Source organism: Pipistrellus kuhlii, unplaced genomic scaffold, assembly GCF_014108245.1.
Source record: "Pipistrellus kuhlii isolate mPipKuh1 unplaced genomic scaffold, mPipKuh1.p scaffold_m20_p_4, whole genome shotgun sequence".
Lineage (NCBI taxonomy): Eukaryota > Metazoa > Chordata > Mammalia > Chiroptera > Vespertilionidae > Pipistrellus > Pipistrellus kuhlii.
Genome location: NW_023425540.1, coordinates 87,822,459 through 87,839,395, shown reverse-complemented (window position 1 = coordinate 87,839,395; position 16,937 = coordinate 87,822,459). Strand labels below are relative to the sequence as shown.

At 50.4% G+C, this 16,937-nt stretch overlaps 1 protein-coding gene and 1 non-coding gene across 19 annotated transcripts in view; one reads left to right on the top strand and one right to left on the bottom strand.

Moving 5' to 3' along the window:
* The window catches only part of RBFOX1 (RNA binding fox-1 homolog 1), a 2,022,031-nt gene that overhangs the window by 454,189 nt on the left and 1,550,905 nt on the right, over nt 1–16,937 (top strand). The gene's annotated exons all lie outside the window — the stretch shown is intronic.
* LOC118704005 lies at nt 7,849–7,983 on the bottom strand. Its single transcript, XR_004983242.1, has one exon. It is a non-coding gene; the product is annotated as a small nucleolar RNA SNORA20 (small nucleolar RNA).

Genomic DNA, 16,937 nt, shown 5'->3' with positions numbered 1-16,937 from the left:
CCCCTAAGGCCAAAGGTCCCTAGTTCCAGTCCTCTTGCCACGGTGGCATCTTTCTCTGGACACTCACTACGGTGCCCAGGTGGTGCTTCTCCTCCTCATCCCCCCAACTCTCCACCCATCCAGCCACCCATCCATTCATCTATCATATACAGGAGCTATGTAGCTCCTGGGTAAGTCATTTCTAATTATTAGCCATGGTAAGATCCACATAGGGAATAGTCAGGATATTAAAGAATACGGGTGGGCAGGGAACTACTTAGATGGTGTGATCACTTGTCTGAGAAAGTGACAACTTAGCCTGGACACAAAGGAAAGCCTGCAGCAGCCAAAAGGCCAGGGGTGGAGCATTCAGCAGAGGGGACAGTATGCTGGAGCGGGGTTGAAATGAGCAAAAGGTGGCTGGCTGTATTAGCTGTGTTCTGCCCTGTAATGAATTACCCCACCATGCAGTGACTTTATATAACAACCTTTATGATTACACTGTTGCTTTGAGTCAGAAATCCAGGTGCAGCTGAGCTGGAGCCTCAGTTTGAGGGTCTCTCACCTCTCCGGCTGCAATCTAGGGGTGTCACCTGGGGCTGCAGGCATCCGCAGGCTCAGCTGAGGAAGGATCTGCCTTTCAGCCATCTGACCTTTGCTGTCTTCTATTCATTAGAAGCAAATCACTAGGTGTGGCTCACAGTCAAGGAGAAGGGACCACAGAAAGGCATGCATGCCAGGAAGATGGGGTCACAGGGGCCTTCTCTTAGGAGCTGCCACCCACACTAGAGCACAGAAGGCAGTGGGGAAAGTGAGGCCGGGATGCATCTTGTGGAGACTCTTAGGCTGCACAGAGACCATTCAAAACGCCACAGGGAGCGCCAGGAGGGTTTAAAGCCAGGAGTCACATGACAAGCTGTGTGCTTTGAGAAGATCATTCTGCCTGCTGTGAGGAGAGTGGATGGAAGGGGCAAAGAGACAAGTGGGGGAGCCGGAGGGAGGCTGCGGAGGTCTTCTGGGGGAAAATAACCGTGACTGGGACCCAGTGGGGTGGGGGGAGGAGGAGAGGTGCTGGTTGTATTTTGGAAATAGAGCCTGGAGCACGTTCTGAGGACTGTAGGTGAGGACTCAGGGGTCCCCTGCCACCCCCACCGCACTGTCTCCCTTCAGCAGCACCCAGCCCACGTCTCCCCAGGCTGCCGTGGGCTGTGCTGATCTGCTCTCCATAAGCCAGGCATGACACACCGGAACAAAGACATCGCTAATGCTGTAAATCCTGCATCTAATTTATTTGTTATTTCCACTCATTTGAAATGCACCTGTTACCCCCAAGGCCTTTGAATCCTATCAACAGCAACTACAGAATCAAAGAGAAATTGGAACCTTTTGGAAAAATTATCAGTCGTTCAAAGGGGAAACACATAGAAAAAAATTGATTGTTTTTTTTTCTTCCTTAGATAAGTTATTGGCACAGATGGCCAGGCTCAGGGAAGATACCCCCCAACACACACACCCCAAGCGCAAGACCCCAGGATGTTTGTTTTCCCTTTCCTCTGATTCCAGGTCCTCCATTGGCTCCATATATTCCGATGGCCCATTTGGTTTACTGCAGGGATTTTGAAGGCACCAAGCTGCCACTTCCTTCAGGCTAGGATTGTCCTGCACCCCTGTCTGCAGGGTCCATTTGTGAAATGTCCTCATGTCATGACAGGTCAGGCTCTGCTATCGCCTGGCTGAGTGCTGGGTTAGAACCGTTCACTCGGCAGCTGGGTGGAGCCCGGAAAAAGCGCATTATGCCCTGTCCGTGCCAAGCCTCACTGTGAATTTTATGATGATGTTGGAGATGGACACCATTCCAGCCCCACCAAGGCAGTCCATTTGTTTAATAGGGACTTGGGGGCATGGAAGAACCATTGAATTTCCAGTTATTTGCTCACAATTATTTTTTCCTATACGCGAATGTGTCTCCATGAGGGTGCAGTGTGGGTCAGAGACTGGCAGTGGGAGGGAAGAGGATTCCGTGCAGCCAGGAGGGTGGGGCTCAGTGGGGTCTGCACGGCCTCTGGCGGATGGGGACCAGGTCCCCACATGAGGGGGCGCTCCAGCTCCCTTCAGGTAGGTGCCTGTGGCCTGGTCTGAGAGGTGAGGTGAGACTCCTGGGAAGATGACACATGGCAGTCAGAATGTTCTCTGAACCCAAATCAGGTCACACGATGCCTTCTCTGTGTGTGCCCCACCCACAGAATGGCATCCACACCCTCCCCAAAATGCACTGTGCCCATCTCTTCTTGCTGCCACCGTGTCCTCCTTCCTCACAGCTCTAACAACACTGATCATTTTTTTCCAATGGCCACTCCCTCTGCCCCTGGCACATGGTGACCAACTGCTCCTGGGCACAGGGCCCCTGTCACATGCTACCTCCTCACTAGACCATCCCTTCCACTGCCACGCCTCCCCCAACTCCGTGTCACTGTGGCCCTTACCACCCGTGAAACACTCTTGCCAACACATTTGTTAGCTAGTTGAGCATGCTCTCCCAACCCATGCAGTGCAAACAGCAACACTTATGTCACCTTGTAGGAGCTCACAATGAATGGAGGGAAAGAGTGAATGTTTAGTAAAAGTGAATGTATAAACTCCCTTAGGTCAGGATCTCAGTCTTGTTCACCCCACATTCCTTTGCCCCAAATGGGGCCTAGGCCATGGTTAGTTCTCAAAAACTATGTATCAAGTCTCTTAATTCTACAGGGAAAGCATGTCCATTGGGTTGAAGGAAGACCCCAGCCAGCCGCAGGCCATGGTCTAGGGCCCAGCAGTTAGGATGCAGGACCCAGGTCGGGGCGCAGGGCAGAACCGGGCTCTGGATGAGAAACAGAACTAGGTGGGCAGGAAGCCAGATCACCTGCTTCAAGTATAACCTGGGAGGCCTGAGGGAGGTGAATAAGGGTTAGCTCAGATCCCGCCCCAGGCCCTCCTGAAACTGGGGCAAAGGCATTGTAATGAGATCCTGTCCCCAGCTGGTCCTAAACTGCATTGGCTCATGGATAGAGAGTGTGAATGCACAGAAGGAAGATGGAGGCAGGCAGGGGCGTGCTATTCTGTCACATCCCAGCTGTGTGGCCTTGGGCTGGCTTCTTGGCCCTTCTGTGCCTTAGTTTTCTCAATCTAAAATGGAGATGAGTAATAATCCAGTTCCTGGGGCTACTGTAAGGGTTAGACAGTACACTGTTTTTGAAGTACTCAGCTCACATCCAGCACACAGTACTTGACAGTGCTCAGTGCATGTAAGCGATCATTATTATGTTTCTGATTGTCCTGTAATTCCATCGGATTGATATGTCTCTGCCAAGAGCCCGGACACCCATGAGGTCCGGTGCCCATTCAGGGGGCGTTCTGTGCAAACCTATCAAAGGCCCAGTGGCTTCTTAGTTAGGGCGGCAGCTCTCAGTGGCCATTGCAAGAAGGGGTGTGCCTCCGAGAGTAAATGGGAGACTGGCTACCAAGGATATGGCTGAAAGTTTCTCAGAGGTGATCTTGGTCATCCCCTTGCTGGAAAAATCTGACAACTGAGAAAGAGATTCCCCAAGAGTGCTTCTATTCCTTTTGGGCCACAGATGTTTTTGAGAATCTGGTGAAAGCTAATGACCCCCCCAAAAAAACTCATAAGCATAATTTCACTTTCAATTTCAGTGTGCCCAGAGATCACTGGGAGCCAAGTGGGGTGGGCAGGGGTCTGAGGGAGAACCCCCTAAGGTCTTAGTCATTAGCAAGCCTCACTGCCTTTGCCAAGTCACCATGTGAAGAATAAAGGGAAGGTGAGACCTCATCATGATTTACTAATTCAGCAAATATCTGTATTAATAAGACATTTGCAGAATAGAAAAAGTAAAGGAGGCAGCCCACTTATATTCTTTCTTTACAAAGGTAACTTAGCCGATACAATCTTTTCCATTAAGACTCTCTGAGAAGATCCACTTTTAATTGAAAGATAAAAAATGATTTGTGATCAGTAAATCAAGAGTTGACTCCTGTTGGTCGTTCAAATGTATTGTTGCCAACCCCCTCCCCTTCTCTCTGGCTGTCTCTCTCTAGAAAGAGAAGTAGGTTGGGGAGAGAGATACTTTGTTACTTTTGTTTTCAGCTTAGTTAACCCTTCCTTCAGTCCATCCCATGTGTCCAAATTATTATGCTACTAGAGGCCTGGTGCATGGATTCCTGCACTGGTGGTGGGGTTGGGGACCCCTCAGGGGATGTCTGCTTGCCAGCTTAGGCCCAGGGATCCGAATCAGGCAGCCTGGGGCTCTTGCAATCCTGGGCTCTGCAGCGGAGCGGGAGAGGCTTCTGCCATGGCTGCTGCACTTGTCAGCCATGAGCAGGGCTTCTGGCTGAGTGGCACCCCCCCTGTGAGAGCACACTGACCACCAGGGGGCAGCTCCTGTATTGAGCATCTGCCCCCCGGTGGTCAATGTGCATCATATGGACTGGCCGTTCTGCCATTCAGTTGATTTGCATATTATGGTTTTATTATATAGGATTGGACTTTTGGAAAGACTTGTGTCTCCTGTGCATTTATTTTTTCATGCGTATGGCTCTCCAAACTGGGTGGAAGATGATGGCGTTTTGTGGATGTGGTTGAAATTCCCTTTATGAAACATCACAGGCCTAAACAGGAACATGAGGGACCCATGTTCCTACAGGATAGGAAGTGTGTCTTCCAGGTCAGATGCCTGACCTAGGCATGGCAGATATAAAGCCAGGACAGCCAAACTGAGAGGGGAGTGTGAGAGCTGGGGAGGCACCTGGCAAGAGCTGGGGCGGAGGCCGAGCAGGGCACGCCAGGACACCGCACCCTGCATTGTGGATGCTCTGAGGCATCGATCATCTCTGTAGGAAATGTGTCACGCATCTTGTTCTGATTAACTCTGATGAGGAGGCTTGGGGAAGCTTAGCAGAGAGGAGAGGATTTGCACACTTCGATCAACACACTGCCAGATTTCAAGGTGTTGAAAACATGACCTACTGGTTTAAAAAAGTATAGCTTCCTGCCCCCGTCCTTGGATCTTCAGAGATAGGGCCCAGGAATCTGTATTCCGACCAGCACCCCTACCAGGTGGCTCTCTGAGAAACAGTGGATGAGCAATCCCCAAGGACCCCCCTTTCTCAAGGTCCTATGAGGAAGAGTCATCTGCAACCCCCATCACAACCTGCTTCCTGTCTCATCCATTTTAGTTCTTGATTAAACTCAATCTGGCAAGTCGTTGTATCTGATTACACATTCATCTTCGCGTCTGTCTGTGGGGACAGTTGATGACAAGTTCCTCGTGGGTCAGGCCCATGGCCTCCATCCTCCCAGGACACAGTCCCAGGAGGGACACCCGGCCTGGCCTCTCCACGCCCCTGTGGGCAGGGGCACATCTGGAGAAGACAAGGGACACTGAGGAGCTGAGGCTGCTTGGAGGAAGGCTCTGGGCTCCAAGTTGCAAACTCGGATGAGTCCTTGCCAGAAGTTAGAGTGTGAAGCAATTTAGCAAATTGTAGCTTGCAGCAGCTGTTTAATTAGTCGTGAGGCTGTGGGATGACTGGAGCCGAGGAGCGGGAGGGCAGCTTGTCTGCCTCCGCCACAGTCGCCAGCGAGGGGCGAGGGCTATGGCTGGGGGGAAGGCTGGTTCTTGAGAGCCACCCAGCCTGGGCAAATCCTTTGCCCTGGACTGTCCTGTGCATTCTAGGGTGTGTAGCTAGCTGCCCCTCTGGCCTCTACCTGCTAGATGCCAGTGTCATTTACCCCATGTGGTGATAACCAAATGTGTCCAGGCACTGCCAAGTGCTGCCCAGGGCAAGCACTGGGTGAGAACCCTGCTCTGCACCAGCCGGCCACCTCCTCTCTCCCAACACTGCTGCCCAGCCTCTTGCTGCCACCACCACCACCACCTCCATCTCTAGCTTTGCTTCCACAGTGCATCCTCCATGGGGATGCATCCGTAATGGAAACTGGACAACGTGATGCTCTTAACTACAATCCTCATGGCTGGGGGCACCTGCAGAAGGGCCCATGTTACCTATGTGATTGGAGGTCTCTCATGACAAGAAGCCAGTCTTGACTTCTGGCCCTGGGGGCTATCCCTGCTCTTCTCTCCCACTCTGCTCCAACCCGTGGACTCTGTCCTCTCCCTGACAGCCCTCCCCACCCCACTTCTCCTTGATGGAGCTGCCTGATCTTTCTATTCTTCTCTCAGGTCTTTGCACACATGCCTACTGCCTCGTCTGCCTGAAACACCCTCAGGGATGGAACCCCCAGGGACCTGGAATCACATAAATTACCTGGAGGGCTTGTCCTCCTGGCAGAACACTAAGTGATCTCATTGTGCACTTGGTTCGGTCTTTTGTTCCCATCCTAGTCTGATCAGAGACGGCATTCTCAGAAATTACATAAGCCTGGGAATCACGGTGACTGTCATCCCCACCCCTGCATCTCCACATCTCTCTGCTCCCAACCCCACCCACTGCCACCCACACCCTCTTGTTGGGGAAGGATAGGTGGGGAAACTTCTTTTCTGGAAAGCCCTGGCTGATGCTGACCTCCTCCTCTGACCCAGGAGATTCCTGGTCCGCATTTGAGAAAAAGGTGACAGAGTTGAGTTTCCTGGGTCTCCTTCCATTTCCGGTTGAATTTCAGGGCTCCTGGTGGTTTCAAGCCTCGCCCATCAGTCATTGTTCAGATGATGCTGGCTTCCCACCAGGCCTCCAGGAGAGCAGTGTAGATCATGCCTATCTCACTAATCACGAGGTCCCCAGTAATTGTGTGGTGCCTGATGTGAGGCATGTTTCCAGGACCTATCGTTGAATTGATTGGATCCTGTCGGAGGCAGTGAAGGGCCCTTGGGGGAGGCTGGCTCCGATTTCTGCTGGAAACAGACACCACAGCTCCAGCACCAAAAACCTGGACTCTGGTTCTGGGGCTGGTGCTTATTATGCAACACTGGCCAAGTCACCTTTTCCTCTCCCCACACCTGTGTTTCCTTCTCTGGGAAATGGGACCCTGGATGGATGGATTTCTACGTTCCTTTCAGCTCTAATGTTGGTGAGTGCCAAGTCACGAAGCAGGCACAGCAAACTCTGCCTCACACACAGCAGCCAGCATGATCGCTAACGTAGACTGGGCACCTTCAGCAGGCTACCTCAGTGCACTCTCACACCAGCCCCGTGAAGGAAGTCTCTTATTATCCCAGTTTACAGATGAGGAAAAGGAAGCCCACAGGTGTCATCCCCTGACCATCAAGGAAGCATGTTTCTCAACCAGGAAAATGTGCAGCCGGGGAACATTAGACAAATCTGGAAACTTTTTTTGGCTTCACAACTTGAAGAGAGGAGCTCTCCTGGCATTTGAAAGTAGAGGCCAGGGATGTTGATAAACCATTTTTTAATACCTGGGAGATAATCCCCCTTGCCCCCCACCCCCCCCACACACACCACCACCACCACCACTACCATCACCTTGCAAGGAATTATCTGGCCCAATGTCAACAGTGCCCAGCTTAAAAAAACCTCACTTAGACCTAGACTCAGATGATACTCAAAATAGCCAATTCCACAGTCCATTCTCTGACTCATTCTCTGCCACATTTCAACTGACTCAGATCTCAGAAGAATTTCTCCATGCTCTGCTCAATACTTACCAGGGAGAAGAAGTCTTAACAGAAATCACAAAAAGTCAGAACCAGAAATCTAATGTCCATAACTGGCACTAAGTAATCTAATGTCCAGGAGGGCACTAAGAATTTTTTCCAGAGCCTACTGTCTGTCAAAAGCCATTTTCTTAGTTTATGGCCATGATTCTTTTTTTTTTTTTTTTTTTTTTTTTTTTTTTTTTACATATGTCTAGACCATGCATGCAGAAGAGATGAAATGGTTACTCCATCTCAATTGACAATGGTCTAATGTTGTTTTATCCCATGCGTATAACTGTTCATACCATTGAAAAGACTATAGCAGCAAATAAATGGGAAGTGGCCATGATTCTTTTAGCGCCTTCACTCTCAGCCAGTCTGTCCTATTGGCAATATCTGGTCCTGATTCACCTGATGAAGATTTTCTCTGGTGAAACAACTCAAAAAATGCTCATCTGCTGGAGTACTCTGGGCTGCAAACAACACACCCAGCCGACAGAGACTTATCAATACAGCACTGTCTCACTCAATAAGACTGGAGTCAGGTAGTTTCAGGATGAGTTCAAAAAACCTTTACAATCTTGCTTCACCACCTTTAGCATAGAAACTTCCAGCCTCAAGTTCATGTTCTCATCATCACAAAAAGGCTGCCACAGCTCCAGGCATCACAACCTCCCACTGTGTTTCAGTGCAGGGAAGTGGATGAATGAAAGCTTTTTCTTTTCTAGGCTCTTTTTATTGAAGAATTACTTTCTGAAAAGATGTCCTCATTGGAAGTCCTTCTCCTGTAGCTCATTGGCTAGAGTCAGCCTCTGGTAACCCCAAGAGGCAATCAATACTAGGACATTAAGGTGGTTGGGGATGGCTATTGGGTAAACAGTCAAGAATGTCTGGGATAAGCACCTACCAGGTGCCAGAGACTGTGCCAAACCCTGGGAATAGTGACCAATGGCTCGTGGTCCATTGCTTATAGTCCATCTAATATCTAATTCAGCAACCCTCCCTCTCCTCTCCTTTCCCATATCCAAAGGCAGCAAAGAGTCACTGTATTTGTGAAACTGACCTAGGCATGGTCATGGATCAGGCGACAAATGTAGGACAGTGTTCTGGCATCTCAGTCTCAGCCTCCTCTTGCTTCCCTGCCTCCCTGCAGCTCTGTCCTTACTTGAACCAGAGGCAGCACATCTGCAAGGCAGTGAATCAGACAGCTCCTCTGAAGAGTCTGGAAGAACAAAGCCGCTCCCTGGGAGGCCGCCCCTCTCCCTGCTATCATTCAGCCCCAGATGATGCTCTGCTGGGTGGAAAGCAATCTCCTGCTGACTGGGCTGGGGGTGAGCTGGCTTGGCAACTCCTCTCTCCTGCACCTTCAAAGCCCATGGCACACAGCTCTCCCGGTGTCATCACAGTTTTTACATAAACATAGAGCTCCAGAAGAAGAGGCTTGGTTGGATGAAAGGCTCTCATATGTGAGGGGATATCAAAGGGATGAGGACTTAGGTCAATTGGAAGTAGGATCAGTGGTCAAAATTGTGGGAGTATGGCAGAGGAAAAGAACTCTCAAAAGCAATTGGGCTCCAGCATCACCGGGCCATTTACCTGGGGAGGTGGTGAGTTCCCCATCATGGGTTGCTCTGGGGAGAGCCTGGGCTGTCAGAGGCCTTTCTGTAAATGAGGTGATGAGCCTGGCTTGCTTCTAAATGTCCTGACTTATTTCAGGCTCCTTGGCCACTGAAAGGAGTGAGCCCCGTGCCCTTGGGAGTGATCCTAAAGCTGGCCACTGCATTTCAAGGATGTGTAGGGAGCACCTCACACCTCTACTCAACTCTGTCCTGGTGATAAAAAGCCCCAGAGAGTATGTAAATAAATGAGTGTGACTGTGTGCCAATAAAACTTTATTTACAAACACAGTGGCTGGAGCTGGCTGGCCCCTGGGTGAGAAGATGGAGCCCTCATAATCCTGTGGTGGATAATGACATGGGTGGAGTGATTTCCAAGCATTGAATCCAGAACCTCATATAGATTTCACTTAACTATTCCAAATCCTATAAAAAGTGAGTACCATTGCAACAGCAATCCAGTTTAATGGATGCAGAAATGGAGGCTGGAGGAGGTGAAGTTGCTTGCCCAGATCCAACAGCTGAGTAGCAGCAGAGCCTGGATTTGAAACCACAGTGGTCCTCTCAACCATTCAAGCAACTTCTGACACTGAATAATCCACCATCTACCTTTGTCCTCTCCCCACAGTAGTATCCTTTTCCAGAGAGTGAGGAAGGATCTGAGAGAATGATTTTCGCACCTCGTTTCTCCCACAAATGCCACCAGATGTAGGAAGCAAAAATGCAGGCTGCCCAGTTAACGTTTGGAATGCAGATGAACAACAAAATATTTGTTTAGCGTACATATATCTCATACAGCATTTGAGACATACTTACATGCTTTTTAAAAAACAAAAAGACAAACAAACAAAAAACCCACAACAACAAAAAACAACAACCTGTGTTTATTGTGTATCTGAAAATCAGAAATAAGTGGGTGTCCTGTATTTCATCTGGCAACCTGCCTCCTAGACCCCTGCACCCCTTACCCCCTACCCCGGTGAAATAGGCTTGATGCAGCCCACCTGTCATCCATCCAGGATCAAGAACTTCCTTCTGGCCACAGACTAAAAGACACATAATGGGTGTGTCTGCTTTAAAAGACAGCACTGCATTCCCTTGGCTGTCTGCGCCAAAAGGCAAGAGCCTCGGGTCTGATTTGAAATAAACCACTTCTATGTCTTTCCTTGGGAAAGACTGGACATGCCTTCATCACCAGAGTCACACCCAGGCGACAACCCCTCTCCCTCTCCCTGTGCCAGAGACTCTGTGCTGGACCACGGGCCTCGCGTGTCATGTTCCTGGAGAAAGTGAAGAGGAAAGGGAGTCTCAAGTCAAGCCTAGACCAGTTAGAGGCACCCAAACCTATTCACTGCAGCTGTGCCCAGCACCCAGAGAGAGGTGGTGATTTCTCTGGGAGATCATCACAGGAGAAGTAGTTAAGCAGTGATTTAGCACTGTTGTACCATCCTAAGCTGGTGTGAGCTGCTCCTGGCAGGAGGGTTGACGGCAATTTTATTCTCTCAGTGGGAAACCACAAAGCCCTTCAATTTGATTTTCATTGAAATCCCTGAATGTTTGATTATAGGCGTTCATTCATTCATTCATTCGTTCGCTCATTCATTAGTGCATTTACAAACACTTATTAAGCACCTACATGCCGGGCACTGTTTAATTTCACTTCCTAAGTGCTTGCTGTGGTGTACATTCATCCATCCATTTCTTCATTCATTTATTGAGCAAGCATTTTTCAAGCCAAGTGCATGGCCAGCTCTGTGCTAGATGCTGGGAATATTTAAAGGCAGGATTTATGGAGATTCATAATTCTCCTTCCAAGAATCAACTGCTTAGTGGGGGAAGCGGGCATCTAGGCAAGTGATAGAAACACAGGGGTTAGTCTTATAATAACAACATGGCTGGATCCCATTTCCTGAGCATCTACTGTGTAGCAGTTACTTTATCCACATTATGATTTCTAGCACATTATCCCCGAGCATTCCTTTTAGAAAGATTAGCACCCCTGATGTGTGGATGAGAAAAAAGGCTCTGAGAGGTGAGGAACCTTGCCCTAAGCTATGCAACTGTAAGGAACAGGACTAAGATTCAAACCAGGGCTACCCTCCAAAGCCAGCTCCCACTCCACCGTGTTGCCAGAGAGAAAAGCATTGGGAGCAGATAGAAGCCAGCAAGGGACTCTCGCTTGGGCGTCTGGGGTGGGTGCAGAGGCTGAATGTAAGAGCTTTGCCTTCGGAGAAGATCAGGATTCTTAGGGCAGCAGACATGCTATCCTGAAAGAATGGGATGTTTGAGCATGAAGGAGGTGAGCGGGAAACATTCGTGGGCCCAATTCCTGGCAGCTCGGGTGGCCTAGGGTTGCTTTGTTCTGGTTCAGGGTTCAGCAAAGCCATAAGCATGTGTTGCTCCTCCTAAGAGGAGGCATAGCAATTGAGAGAACCAGAAATTTCTGCCACATCCACCCAAAACCTAAGTGTCCACAAAGGACAGTCACTGTTAGTGTTAAATCTCTCCATCCACCTTACCGTGAAATCTCAACCTTGGAACTTGTCCTCACATGTCACTGCAGAATTGCCAAAGGATGCTCACTGCATTGGAAATCTGGTGGGTGTGGCTGTTTATAAATGCTGTTTTAAAGAGCCCTGAACTATGGTTTCCCAACCCACGGTCTAGGCTGGTCACCAAAGTAATTGGCACTGCATTATTGATAAAGGTGCTGGGCCATGCGGGAACAGTGGCATCCATCTTCCTTCCCACCCCTGACACCTCCACACAACTCCTCCTTCCATCCACCTTGGGCATGCGCACTACTCCAGCGGCACAGGCTCCTTTATTAACCCGCAACTTCAAAATGTGCTGTGTCCCGGGAAAAAGGAGGGGGTGAGGGTGGGGATTAGCATTGCGTCGGCTTCAGAATATTTGTCCTGAATTAGAAAAAGCGGACTTTGTGGTTCTCTTGTCCTTTCTCTGCCGTCTTGGAAATTGGATTAGTCATTATTAAACATTTTGAAGTGGAATGAAAAGAGGGAGAAGATTCCAAGGGCACATTGCGACTTTGATCTTAACAGAGCTGTCATTGTCAGAAGCCGACTCAGAGACGGTTTGCCTTACACGTTGAGATCCTGGTAATTAGGGCCCTGTAATGGCCCGTTCCAAAAAGAAACCGCTCCGTTCCATTCCTTGTTTGCCATTAAGAACACCAAGAGTTTATTTGCAGAGAATTGGGTTTAATTCAATTAGCAGGAATTGTGAGGCATTCACAACACAAGGTATATTAGCCCAGCACTTCATTTGTAATGAGACCCAAAAAAGCATTTGGGGGAAAAAAGCTAATTATCCAAGATTCTTTTTTTTTTTTTTCCTTCCAGTAACATGGAGAGTTTATCCAAATTTCAGAGGCCTGCATTCCCAAATCCCTTAAGCTTTAATTAACGATTAACCGAGCAGCAGGATGTGGAGAGGGACGGGAAGCTTTGCCAAGGAGTCTTGCCAAGGGGTATTATTAATAACCTCCACCCTGAGACAGCACTTCACAGTTTACAAAGCGGCTCCACAACCATTATCTGCTTTGCATATTCATCTCCTTCCCCTTCTGGGCCAGTTCCCCAGTGATGGGGCCTGTTGTTCTTCCAGCCTGCCTTGAGTTTCAGACCAGACTTTGGTTTGCATGTGGAATAAGTCCTCGGCCAGCCAACCACTCCCTCCCAGGTGCCCTGGCAGCTGGCAGGTGTAGATTCGGCTCTCCCCTCACCTTCATGCGGGTTTATGACCTTGGGCAGGTTGCTGAGCTTCTTCAAATTTCATCTGCTTTTTCTTTTTCACCCACATCTCTCATGTGCTGTCCAACTTGATGGCCACCGCCCCATAGGGCTCCTCACAGGTGAACCAATGATAATTAAATTAAGGACCCAGTTTCCCGGTGGCACCAGCGTGTTTCCAGGGTTTGGTAGAAAGACGAGGGCAGTGCAGAAGTGAGTGCTGCCAGCACTGGGGTCCCTGTGGAGGGCACTGGTCTGTGAGGGGAAACTGTCACCCTTGGAGCCTAGTGTAGGAATAGAGTGAGGAAACACACGGGGTGCATGTGGCCGATGGATGGCAGGTGCTCAGTAACAGCATCTGGGATGAGGGAGAAGAGAGAAGGGGAGAGGGAGGGGCAGCCCATACTCAGCTCCCTCTCCTTCCCATTCTTGACACAATGGGAGCAAAATGCGGGGAGAGGTGTGGACGGGAAGAAAACTTCTATTAAGCATAGTACGGGCATGCCTCTGTGTTTTCATTCAGGTATGTACTTAGTGCCAACCGTCTCGTATGCTTCTCACAATGGCCCAGTGAGGAAGACTTCCTGCCCTGCCCTGGACAGGAGGGTGGGAAGTGGGGGCTTAGGTGGGTTCCCAGGGTTGCAGAGCTAGTGAAGAGTGAGCCAGGCACTCTCTGTCTGAAGGCGACAGCCTTCCTCCTGCCCACCGCCTGCAGCCGTCTCTCAGCACAGAGTCCCAGTGGTCCCCATTCACTTGAGGACTGGGCACCAGTGCTCGGATGCCAGGGACATTCCGCCTCTTGGTCCCTTGCGCAGTGAGCGGGTGTGAAGGTCCCCCTCCTGCCCTGAGAGGCTCCAGCTCCTCACAGTCTGCCTCCCTGGGGATGGGGCTTTCCTTCAGAGCAGCCTGGGAAGAGAAGTGTTTCTGCAAACAGCCTGCCATGCACACAGCCTGATAGAGCAATTAGGGCATCAGGACTCAGGCCATACAGAGCAGCCCGGACAGACAGCCATCAGTCTGTCTCATCCCCTTAGCCAGCTCCTGTAGATCCCCAGAAAGCCGGAGAAGAGAACAGCTTCCAGGAGAGTGCTGACACCAGTACCCTCATTATAACATGGGAGAGAGGACTTCAAAATCAAGGCAAGGGCCAGGTTGTTCTCGGAAAGTCATTCGAGGAATGAAATTTAATTTCATTCTGGCTCAGGGAGCCTCGTTAGAGTACAAAACACATGGCATCATCTTGGTGAAGATGCTGTCCCTGGGAGAAATAGGAGGAAGGGCACTTCACCAGGGACAGCAGGACCTGGATTGTACATCCAGCACTGCCTTAACTCACTGCATGGCCGTGGGCAGGCCACGTAACTCTGGGCCTCAGTTTCCTCACTTGTAAGAAAAACTATTGAAGCTCTCAAATGAGCTGCTGCTGGCCCGAAGGATGGAAATGCCCTCGCAGATGCCGCAGGAGGGAGACCGTGTCAGGCTGTAGGAGCGTGTGCTCTGTGTAAAGGAAGTGAGCCATGTGGTGGGCACCTCAGGGTCTTACGGAGGCTGACCTTTCATTCCAGGCAGTTAGGTGCTGCCTGAGAGCTGGGGGCTCTAGGGAAGGAGGAGGATGGTATTGTTCGTGCTTTCTTTATACTTTGGGTGAAGCTGGTTGGTGCTCAGAGGCTGACTTGCCGGCCTTCTAATCCCACACCAGCCCTTTGAAGTGGGCCTGCAGCAGCTCTCCTCACCCCATCCACGGAGGCGGCAGCCACCTCTCAGCATTGTCAGGGCCCATAGAATGCTCGGTTCAGAATGAACACCCAGATGTCTTCCATTAATATCTCTACCCAAGTGCCTGTGACTGCCCAGGTGCTGGGCTGTCCTCTGGGGATGTAAGGCGAAGTAAGCCATTCTCTTATCTGCGAGGAGTTTGCAGCCAAGTGCAGTGGTGGCTGTGACATTTTCAGGGATCGGGAAACCTTTTGAGAATCAGATGAAATTGATCTTCTCCCCAGAAACACACACACGTGATTCTGGGTCAAGAACCACCAAAAGCTTATTAACTTCAGGTTTTCAGGTTAAAGATTAGGCTTGTTTGGGGACTATGGATAAACCAATGTTTGTACCCTGAGCAACAAGTTACAAAAGAGGTTAATAAAAAAATATATATTGTTGCAGGCAAGCCTTGGTTACTCTTGGAGTTGGGAGTGAGGAGGGAGAAGGCTTCCGGAGTAGGTGATGCTAGAGGGAGTGGAGCAGGAGCTCATTAGCATAAATTGGGGTGGGGGCAAGGCAGGGCCTCCAGGTCGGAAAGATGGCAGTGTGCCATGTAGGGGAGGAGGAATTCGCATGAGAACACATGTGTACTTGGCCGGCAGGAAGCAGAGGGTAGGGTTCATTCTAGTCTCCTGAGGGTCAGACAGAAACGAGGCTTACCCCATGTTTCCAAACTTCAGCTTCCTGCATGGAGCAGGTTCCTGACCTTAAGAACAATGTAGTGTCCTGATTTCAGAGGTTTCATGGATCTTGGAAATGGCAGGAACCAGGGTCCCTGAGGGACTGACCCAATCAGGAGGCCCTGTATCCATGCGGATCCTGTTGGTGTGGAGACAGTCTGTGCTCAGCTTCCCTTGCTCAGCCCAGCCTCTGACCCCAGTGCCCTCCACCATCAACATCTGCATCTTCTGTAGACTCCCTGGAAGCAGACACCAACATAGGGCTTTGAACGCACACAGCTCATTTGGGAATTGGTCCGGGGAGCAGCTGGGGAAGGGAACAGTGAGACAGGGCGGTGAGGAGACCAGTGGAGGTGTGTTGAAGATAAAGTCACATGTGGGCACCTGGGGCTCAATCCCAACTGGACTTGAGATAGTGCCACAGGCATGTCTTAGAGTTGTGCCACCGGGGGGTGTGGATGCCTCATTGGTTGAGGGATCCTCCTGGGACACCAGTGTCTTCTATAGAAACTCACTTCCAGGTGCCCAGGCCTCCTGAAAGGCATACCAAGTCCACAGGGCAGGGCCCTCTGGGTGGCCAGGTCCCTCTGATTTCCATCTTACGTGCTTCTCAGGCTTGGTTTCCTGAGCCTGGAAGATCCATCACCACTAATCCTGTCTGAAAGGCAGATGTGGGGCAGGTGAGGCCTAGTCTGAGGACCTCAGGAGCCTTCTCTCGTGTGCTTGGCCCCTCCTCACTCAGAGGCATCAGCTAGCCTGTGTTCCGATGATTATTCATTAGCATCTCGCGACACAGGGTTTCCCGTCGCCTCTGTGATCCCGGGCCACCTGACCCCTCCTCCGTGTCTGTGAGCTAGGCCTGCCCTGTCATCTGTTCCGAAGAGTAAACTCGGAGGCTGCCACCCAGCTCCTCCCTGCAGGACCCGCTCCTCACTCCCACGGAGCTTGTCTGTCGGGTTTGTTTGCCTCTGCACATCCTCAGCTCACAGATGTTTGTCCTTTGGCTTGTTTCTTTTTCTAATTAATTTTTGATTAAGTTTTGAAACACCTTCTGTCTCCTCCAGTTCCCATCACCTCAGGTAATCCTGTTTACTCTGAACTCAGGTGGGGGATCTGCAGCCTCCGTGGCCACGAGGGGGGTGGGACTGACTGGTTAGTTGGTCACATCTCTCTTCCCTGGACAAGAGAGGATGGCCTAAGCATGAGGAATGGAGGTCAGTCAACGGATCTGAGCTCTCTCCCAGAGGGTAGGCCTGGAGGGCAGGAAAGAGGCAGTCAGGAGTGAAAATTACCTGCCAGGAAGGTAATAATGCCCTCACTATGTATATTAGAACATGTGATACACACGAACATGCTCGTGCACGTGCGCGCGCGCGCGCACACGCACACACACACACACACACACACAGGCAGACACACACACACACACACACACACACTCACTCTCATGTCCTTTGATCCAGTAACTCCATTCCTTCATGCTTT